Consider the following 7,576-nt stretch of genomic DNA (forward strand, 5'->3'; position numbering starts at 1 on the left):
TACAGAGCAAATTATAATCACTTTTAATTGAAAAAAAAAAGCTGATAATATTCTGAACCAAATTTCTGGAAGAGAATAATTAACAGTGCAATAAATCCCCAAAGGAAATGCTCATTAATCTTGTCTTTCAGAAGCAGATTTCAGAAGAGAGCTTATTTAAAACATTGCTAATAATTATAGGAAAGTTGACAGCCTAAAAGCACCCAAATCTAGCAGGGGTCTCCTCCTATAAGTTCTGCGGTAACTAGCTCAGGCTGGACAGGAGCAGCTCTGCTCTCCAGGCTGGGGTGGCCGCCGCGGCCGTCGGGTACCACCAGGGATGGGTGGGACTCCCCGGGGTGGTGCCGGGGGTGTGGGGTCTGTGTCACCAGGGATGGGCTTGAGAGGGCTCCTGCCGCAGGTCATCCCTCCTGCCCAAGCTCGGGGAGAAGCCCGGGGGGGTGATAAGATCATCTGAACCAGCTTGGTGGGTGCGCTCAGAGCATCCGTGCTGGGGGTGCTGGCCAGTGCCGTGATGCTCCTCGTGCCGCCCGTGGTCCTTGTGCCGCCCGTGGTCCTTGTGCCGCCCGTGGTCTGTCTAAGCCCCGGCATGAAATGCCGCTCTCTCCGTCTGCCGAAACCCGGCTGTGCGCGGATCTCTGGGGCCATTGCACCTTTTGAGCAAGAGCAGCTTGGGGAGGAATAATGGGATTTTGCTGCTCTCACAGAGACCAGCCTCCGCCGGGGAGGTGAGGGTCCGTCCGTCTGTCTGCTGGGGCACGACTGGTGTCACTGGGGATCGCTGTCATCAGCAGGATGAGACCTGCAGGAAAGTGGCCTTCCCCGGTCTCTCGCCCATGGGTGGGGGGCTCACAGCCCCCCGATGGGTAAGGGCTGGGTTCGTGCGCTCGCTGACGTGCATCCAGCCTACCCCAACTGCAGTCCGTGACTGTGTTAATTGCAATGAGCCAATTAATTTCACTCGGTGCTACGTGTGCGCGTGCGTGTGTCTGCCCAAAGGCAGAACGGGCCAAATGAACGTGGGGCAGATTCTGATCTGCCGTGGCCCCCCCCATGCCCGAGCAGCCGCTCCGGCAGCCGTGCCGCCGAGCGAAGGGGAGGAGAAGGATGCCAAAAGGACAACGAGCTAAATGAGGCTTGGGTGAAAATAGCGGTGATGTGCTCGCTGCTCTCGGGTTTCCTGTCCCCGTTTGACCAGGGCTGGGAGCGGGAGCGGAGGGGAAGGCAGCTTGGAGCAGACCCAGGCTCCGCCGGGAGGAAGGAAACGTGATATTGGCCCGGGAATGGTGTCGTTGCCTTTGCTTTTTTGCTTCTTTTCTTTTTTTGGGGGGTCATGGAAGGCTAAGAGAGAAATGAGGAGCAGGGCCCTACCTCGGAAACGCGGGGCAAGGGGGATGCGGGGATGTGGGACACCAGCGTGCCGTGCCGTGGCGATGCCCAAGGGGGTCAGCCGGGGCTGGGGGCAGTCAAGGTGTTGGCGCTGGGCTCCCCTTCCCCAAAATCCATCCTTTATCCCCATCTCCGGCAGCGCACAGAATCGTTTCTCCCCTTCTTCCACCAGCTCCCCTTCAGCATCCCATGCACAGGGGTGTCAGTGGACAAAATTTTGTTCAATTTAAAACAAAAGTGAGCAAGAGAGAGGAAAAGCCTCCCTTTTGGCTTATGCAAATTCACTCGGCTTTGATAACGAATCTGCCAGGTCACGCAGACCTGGGGAGATGGCAAGATTTCATCGCAGCAGTATTTAATACCTCTCCAAGGCCCCAGTGAAAGAGAGCACTTAATCCCACGCTTAATTTCATTTCTGTGCCTTAAAATACTGAGCGATGTGCTCATCTCGAAGCAAGGGCCTGGGCCCACTCAGGCACGCCGTGGTTCTCCAAAGAAGCAGGACAGCAGCCAAATTTTGGCAAAAACACTGAGTACACGCTGCGGTCCATCCCGCTCTGTCCGTTCGCGCCCCGGCAGGGTGCGGGCCGGTTGCGGGGGCACCCGTGGGGTGATGCGGGATGCACTGGTCCTCCCCCAGCACCTGGTGGGACACCGACCTGCTTTTATCCTCCCAATCTTCTGCTTTAATCACTCAAAGTTGGGGTAGGCTGGATGCGCATCAGTGTCTAAGGAGTTAATATTGATTTTTTTGATTTTTTTTGCCGTGCTCCTCTGCCTGTGTACCGCCCTGCCCCGGGCAGGTCCTGCCGCGTCGGGGACCCCAGGGGTTCCTGCGGTCCCCTCCCGCCTGCTCTTTGTCATCCGGAGCCATCGTTTTCCTGAGGCAGCTGCTCTGTACCTCGCTGCCCCGCGCGCCTTTTATCTGCGTTCTGTTAAATGATCTCAAATATGTGATATGATAAAGACAAACAAACACCCGTTCAATTTAGTTCACCCTAATGCCAGACTCTACTTTTACTGAAGTAATTAAGATTAATGCAGTTGATAATTTAGGAAGTATTCTTAAATGTACCCTTCTGGCAGCATCCAACATGTAATTTTACCTTAGAAGATTTATCGGAGCACTTAGGTAACAGATAGTTCCTTAGCAAACAGCAGCATTTAGAAGGAAAATGAAAGATTAATATTTCTTAAATAAATGTCAAAATAAGTCATTCTTTATTACAGCCCTACAAAGACGTTGCTGTCAGGCCCAGCCCCTCTGCTGATTCCCGGGGGGAGATTAAACCCGCTGCAGTCTCGGGGCTGGGCGGGCAGGAGGGGAGGAGGTCTCAGATGTCCGACGCCTCTGGTTTTTAGGGAAGCAGACGCTTTGAAGGGCTCTGCTCGCCCGTGCCAAAACACACCAGAACCGGGCCAGCCCCTTGCTTTGGGGGGGCAGGTTGGGAGCTGACCCTGCCCTTGCTCCAACCCGGCCCCGTTGGCCCCGGCCCTGCTCGGAACGTCCCGGCTGCCTTTCCCGCTCCGTGATGGAGAAGCTGAGCTAAACCTCGGGAGAGCCTCGCCGCTCCCTATCACCAGCCATCTTATTTCCTTTGGAAAAGGCTCCGAGGCTGTTGGCCGTGGCTGGGGATGGGACCAGAGCGAGTGTCCGTAGCTGATTGACACCCAGCTCCCGCGACCCCCCAGCCAGGGAATGACGGGATTTGCTTTGCCAGGTCACCCTGATCCATCCGTCCCTTTTCACACAGACATCAGATTGGGGTGACCTCCAGCCGGGGCTGAGCCATATCTCATGTCTTCTCCTCTCCCCACCACCCCAGCCACCTCCTCTGCGCCGTGTCCCGTGGGATCCCCCCCGCCGTCTCCTCTCGCAGCACCTCCGCGTCGGGCAGCACGAAGATTCGGGAGGGACCCCGGGCACGGCACTGAGACGCCAGCTTGCAACACCCCCACATCTCGCGGGGTGCCCGGGGACCTGCCCTCCTCCACTATTTTGCGTTAGAAGCCGAGGAAGGATTAGGGCTTGTTTGTAACATCTGGATCCCGAGCGAAAGTTGGATTCTCACTTGCTTGGAAACTCAAAGCTGTTCGGATCCAGAAAATCAATTTTGGATCATTGTGAGCAAGAAACAAACTTTCTGAATAACCTTCCAACTTCTCCTCCGGCCAGAAAAATCTGCTGGAAGCAACCTCTTGCCCTGACACAGCCAGACCAGACCATCCAGCAGCGTGTGTGAGCGCGCGTACACACCTCCAGCATCTTCCAAGGTCCTTTTCAAGCTGTCGGCACAGGGCTCAGCTCCTTCCCACTGCAGTTTCTGCCCAAGGGATGCTCCAGCCTCCCCCCAACTTTTCTCTTGTCCATCCCCAGACTTGCCCCTTCTGTCCCCGGCAGTGCCCGGGCATGGGGCCAGCGCCGGTCCCCGGTCCCAGCCTCCCTCCCTGGGGACGAGCAAGCTTTGGGGGCTCCCAGGACCAGGACTGGCAAGGGAGGTGTCACATCCCTCCTGGTGAGATGCTCCCACCCGCTGCTTCGTGCCCGGGCAGGAACCAGACCCCTCATCCTGCTTTTCTCTTTATTTGATCGGGAAATGGGTTAATGTCGGAGCAGGGTTCGGTGTTTCTGGGTGTGACCCACGCACTCTTGGGGAGCAGCGGGCGTGGGTTAACGCCAGGCTGGACCTGGGGCTGGCAGGGAGGTAACAGTGATCCCTTAAAATCCCCCCCTTTTCCCAAACTTGGGAAAAAGCACCCTTCTCCCAACTCACTCCCAAGGTGTAATGTAGGCGAGTGCTGTTTTCGGGAGCGTGGTCTGATCCGGTGCGGTACGGGATGAAGACGGGCGGGAGGTGGGGGGCACGGAGGGTCGGGGACGGCGGGGGGGACCTGGGCACATCGCTGGGTGCAGGGTGCAGGATCAGGCCTGGCTGGCCGCAGCTTGGCAGCTGCCCCGCGGCTGCTCTCGGCACCTGCCGGAGGCTGGCCGGTGCCCTGAGCGCGCCCGGGGCTGTGGTTTGGGCTTTGGCAGTCCTCAGTCTCGCCTTCCTCCTCCTCCTCCTCCTCACACCGGCAAGGCCATTTCCTGCTGCTCGGGGCCGTATCCTGACCACGGTTGCAAGGCTTCGGGTCTGCAGGACCCCAACGGGCAGAGGCGGTGGCCGGGATGCAGGGAATGGAGCTGGGGCGCGGAAGAGGGGGAGGTGGGACCCCATCTCCATCCGTGCCTCAGTTTCCTCACTCCCACAGCACCCTATGACCACACACCCAGCCAAAGCCACGCGCCTGCAGGGACCCAGCTGGGGGTGGCCGTGACGGGGCATTTTGGGGTGGAAACCCCTCCTTTTGGCTGCCGAGCGCTCCCCGCACGCCGCGGTGCCGGCAGCCAAGCCAAACACAGATTCCTGACATATTTTTCTCTTCCCTTTGCAGCCAAGAAATTCATATTTCATGGGAGGTGAAAGTGAGTCCCGGCAGTAGCTGAGCGGCGGAGGGTGCCAAGGTACGGGCCAGCTGACAGCGCAGGGTCAGATGCTATTTTTGGGAGCCAGACGCTCTCCTCCTCATCCCCGACAGGCTCAGGGGATGCCCCCGGCCCCCCCGAGCCCCGGCTGCGGGGATGCTCGGGGACCTCCCCGGCTGCTTTTCTGGCCCCGCAGCAGCCCGGCTGCGAAAGGCAGAAAGTTTAAAGAGTCGCCGGGCTTTGAGAAGCGGCCGGTTCACAAGGAGAAGGGATTTTTCACAGCCCCCGCCAAAGCCGTGCCTGGATAGGATCGACCCGCCTGGGTAGGATTTAAATCCTTTAGGCAGTGGTTAAATGCCTCTTTTTGGGGACAAAAACCCAAAGCATGTTCAGAGTCACCCCTGCATCTCGTGGAGCCGAGAGGGGTTTCATTGCGGGACCCCCATGTGCCCCCTGCCCATCTCCCTCCCGCCAGCCGCAGCGAAGGGCATTTGCCTGGGTGAAGCCACCCAGCTGGCATCTCGAGTTTTATTCCTTCCACCCGAGCCTCCGTTGCCGAAACCGCAGTGCCTCCGGCCGCGATACCCACCCCGATAACAGCAGCCCCGTCCCGGGACGGTTGTTTATTCGCCTTGCAGGAGCAGCCTGCGAGCTCTCCCTGCCAAACCCCGACCGGAGCCGCAACCCCGGGACCCCCACCCCGACCGCAAGCCCCTTGCACCCAGCCCCGCACCCCTCCCAGCCCCATCGGGGCTTCGCTGGACCGGGCACTGGCCGTACGAATAGCAAGAACCGTCCCTGCCTTGCTAATCTCAACAGACGACACAACGAGCAGATAGGCGAGGGGAAGCTTTATCGGGCCTGATTTACAGATGGAGGGCTGAGTCACCGTGATTAACTGACTCACCCAAGGTCATGCAAGGGAGAGGCCGAGCCGAGCGCTGAGCCCGGCTCTCCCAGTGCCCCAGCGAGGCCATCCCTCCGCTCCCCGCCACGGCGAAGGAGTTTTTCCTTCCGCCCGGAGCGATGCTCGGCTGAGCCCGGGCAGGGGCTGGGCAGCGGGGCTGAAGCGGCCTCTCCGCAGGCAGCGCCGCCGTTTCAGCCCTTTCGTCGTGCTTTGCTTCAGCAGCTGGTGGGGTTTTCTTGTCGGGTGGTTTTTTTGCTGTTTGTTCCCTCGCCGCTGTTTCCTCCAGAGCGGGGTTGAGACCCGGGGAGATGCTTCACCTGCTGCTGCCCTGCCCGCGGTGGGGACGTGGTGGTCCCCTCCGTCTTCCTGGTGTGGTCCCCATGTGGTGGCCCGGCTGAGATGCAAAGCTTCAGCATCCAGCTGGTGGGATTCACAGCTCTTCTCTCTTGGGAAGGAGATGCTATCATCAGTCCCCCAGGACGTGCGTGCTGGGATAGCCCTGCAGGAAGAAGTGCTGACGGGACGGGGAAGTGCTAAGGTGCTCGGGGAGCTGGGGCAGCCCCAGGGCACCCTCGGCTCTGCCCCTCGGGCACAACCAGCTCTCGGGGTGCGAGGAGCTGAGCCGCTTGGCTCCGGGTGCCGGAGAGCCGGGGCGGTGAATCACAACCCGTCTGGCATGTCAGGGCTCCCGGCAGGATGGGACCTGCCCCGCAGAGCGGCAGGCTGGGCTCCTGCCATCTCTGCTGGGCTTGTCCCTGTGTCCCCGAGCCGCAGCGGGGCTGCAGGAGGCTGTAGGTGGCCCCATGGTGGCCCCAGCATGGGAGGATGCTCCAGGGACGGACAAAAGGGCTGAGGACCTGGCCCGGCACACGATTGCAGGGGGGGATCACTCTCCCTGCGGCCAGGCAGCCTGGTAATAAATATCACATGCTTTTTTTAAAGCATAACCTTCCTTTGCCTCCATCCCGACCTTTCCCACTTCCTCTTCCGGAAGCTGAAACATAAAAACCCAAGAAGTGATGCCAGCTTCATCCTCACCCAAAGAGGAGCCTGGTCCCAGGGACAGGCTAAGGAGCGGGCTGAGAGCCCAGAAGAAAAAAAGATGAAATGGTCCCTAGTTTCATTTTATTCTGGATTTCCCATCCTGCAAGGGGCAAGCTATGTTTGGATCCATAAACCCTCGAGTGGTGGATGCAGGCAGCTGCCTGGGGAATATGGCTTTGAATCAGCACCCCCAGCCCTCCTTATCGAACGCCCCATCGGGAGCCGCGCCGGCTGAGCCTCACCGAGAGGCCCCGGATTTCTGCGCCGTGCCATCGCACCCCGCCGCTGGGTTTGCAGGCGTTGATGCACCGTGGCCGCAGCCAGCGGGAGGGACCCCCACACAGGGATGGGGGACCCCCAAGCCCCGGCGCAGGAACAAGCATCAGGGTTTTGGGGAACGAAACCCTAATTTACACCTTGCTCTTATCCCCATGCACTGTCTATCATTTGCATGAGATAAATTCGTGCCCGTCTCCTGCCCAGGCTCTGCCACCACCGCCGGGCATCCCAGCACGGCACGTGGATCCCCTTCACCAGCGGGACAGTCCCGTGTGCCACCAGCTCTGCTTTCCCCATCTCCATCACTCTGCCAGCGCAGGGAGCACGGCGTTTGTTTCTCCTGGCGCTCAGCACTAACGCACCAGCAAACCCCAGCCCTTGCCATGCAAATCCTGTAGCTTTACAGAAACACAAACGAGCCTTTCCTTCAAAAAAAAAAAAAAAAAGGCTCCTTTATGTGGCTGAAAGAGCACAACTGTGATAATGTAGCG

This window comes from Calonectris borealis, chromosome 12 (assembly GCF_964195595.1).
Source record: "Calonectris borealis chromosome 12, bCalBor7.hap1.2, whole genome shotgun sequence".
Taxonomy (NCBI): domain Eukaryota; kingdom Metazoa; phylum Chordata; class Aves; order Procellariiformes; family Procellariidae; genus Calonectris; species Calonectris borealis.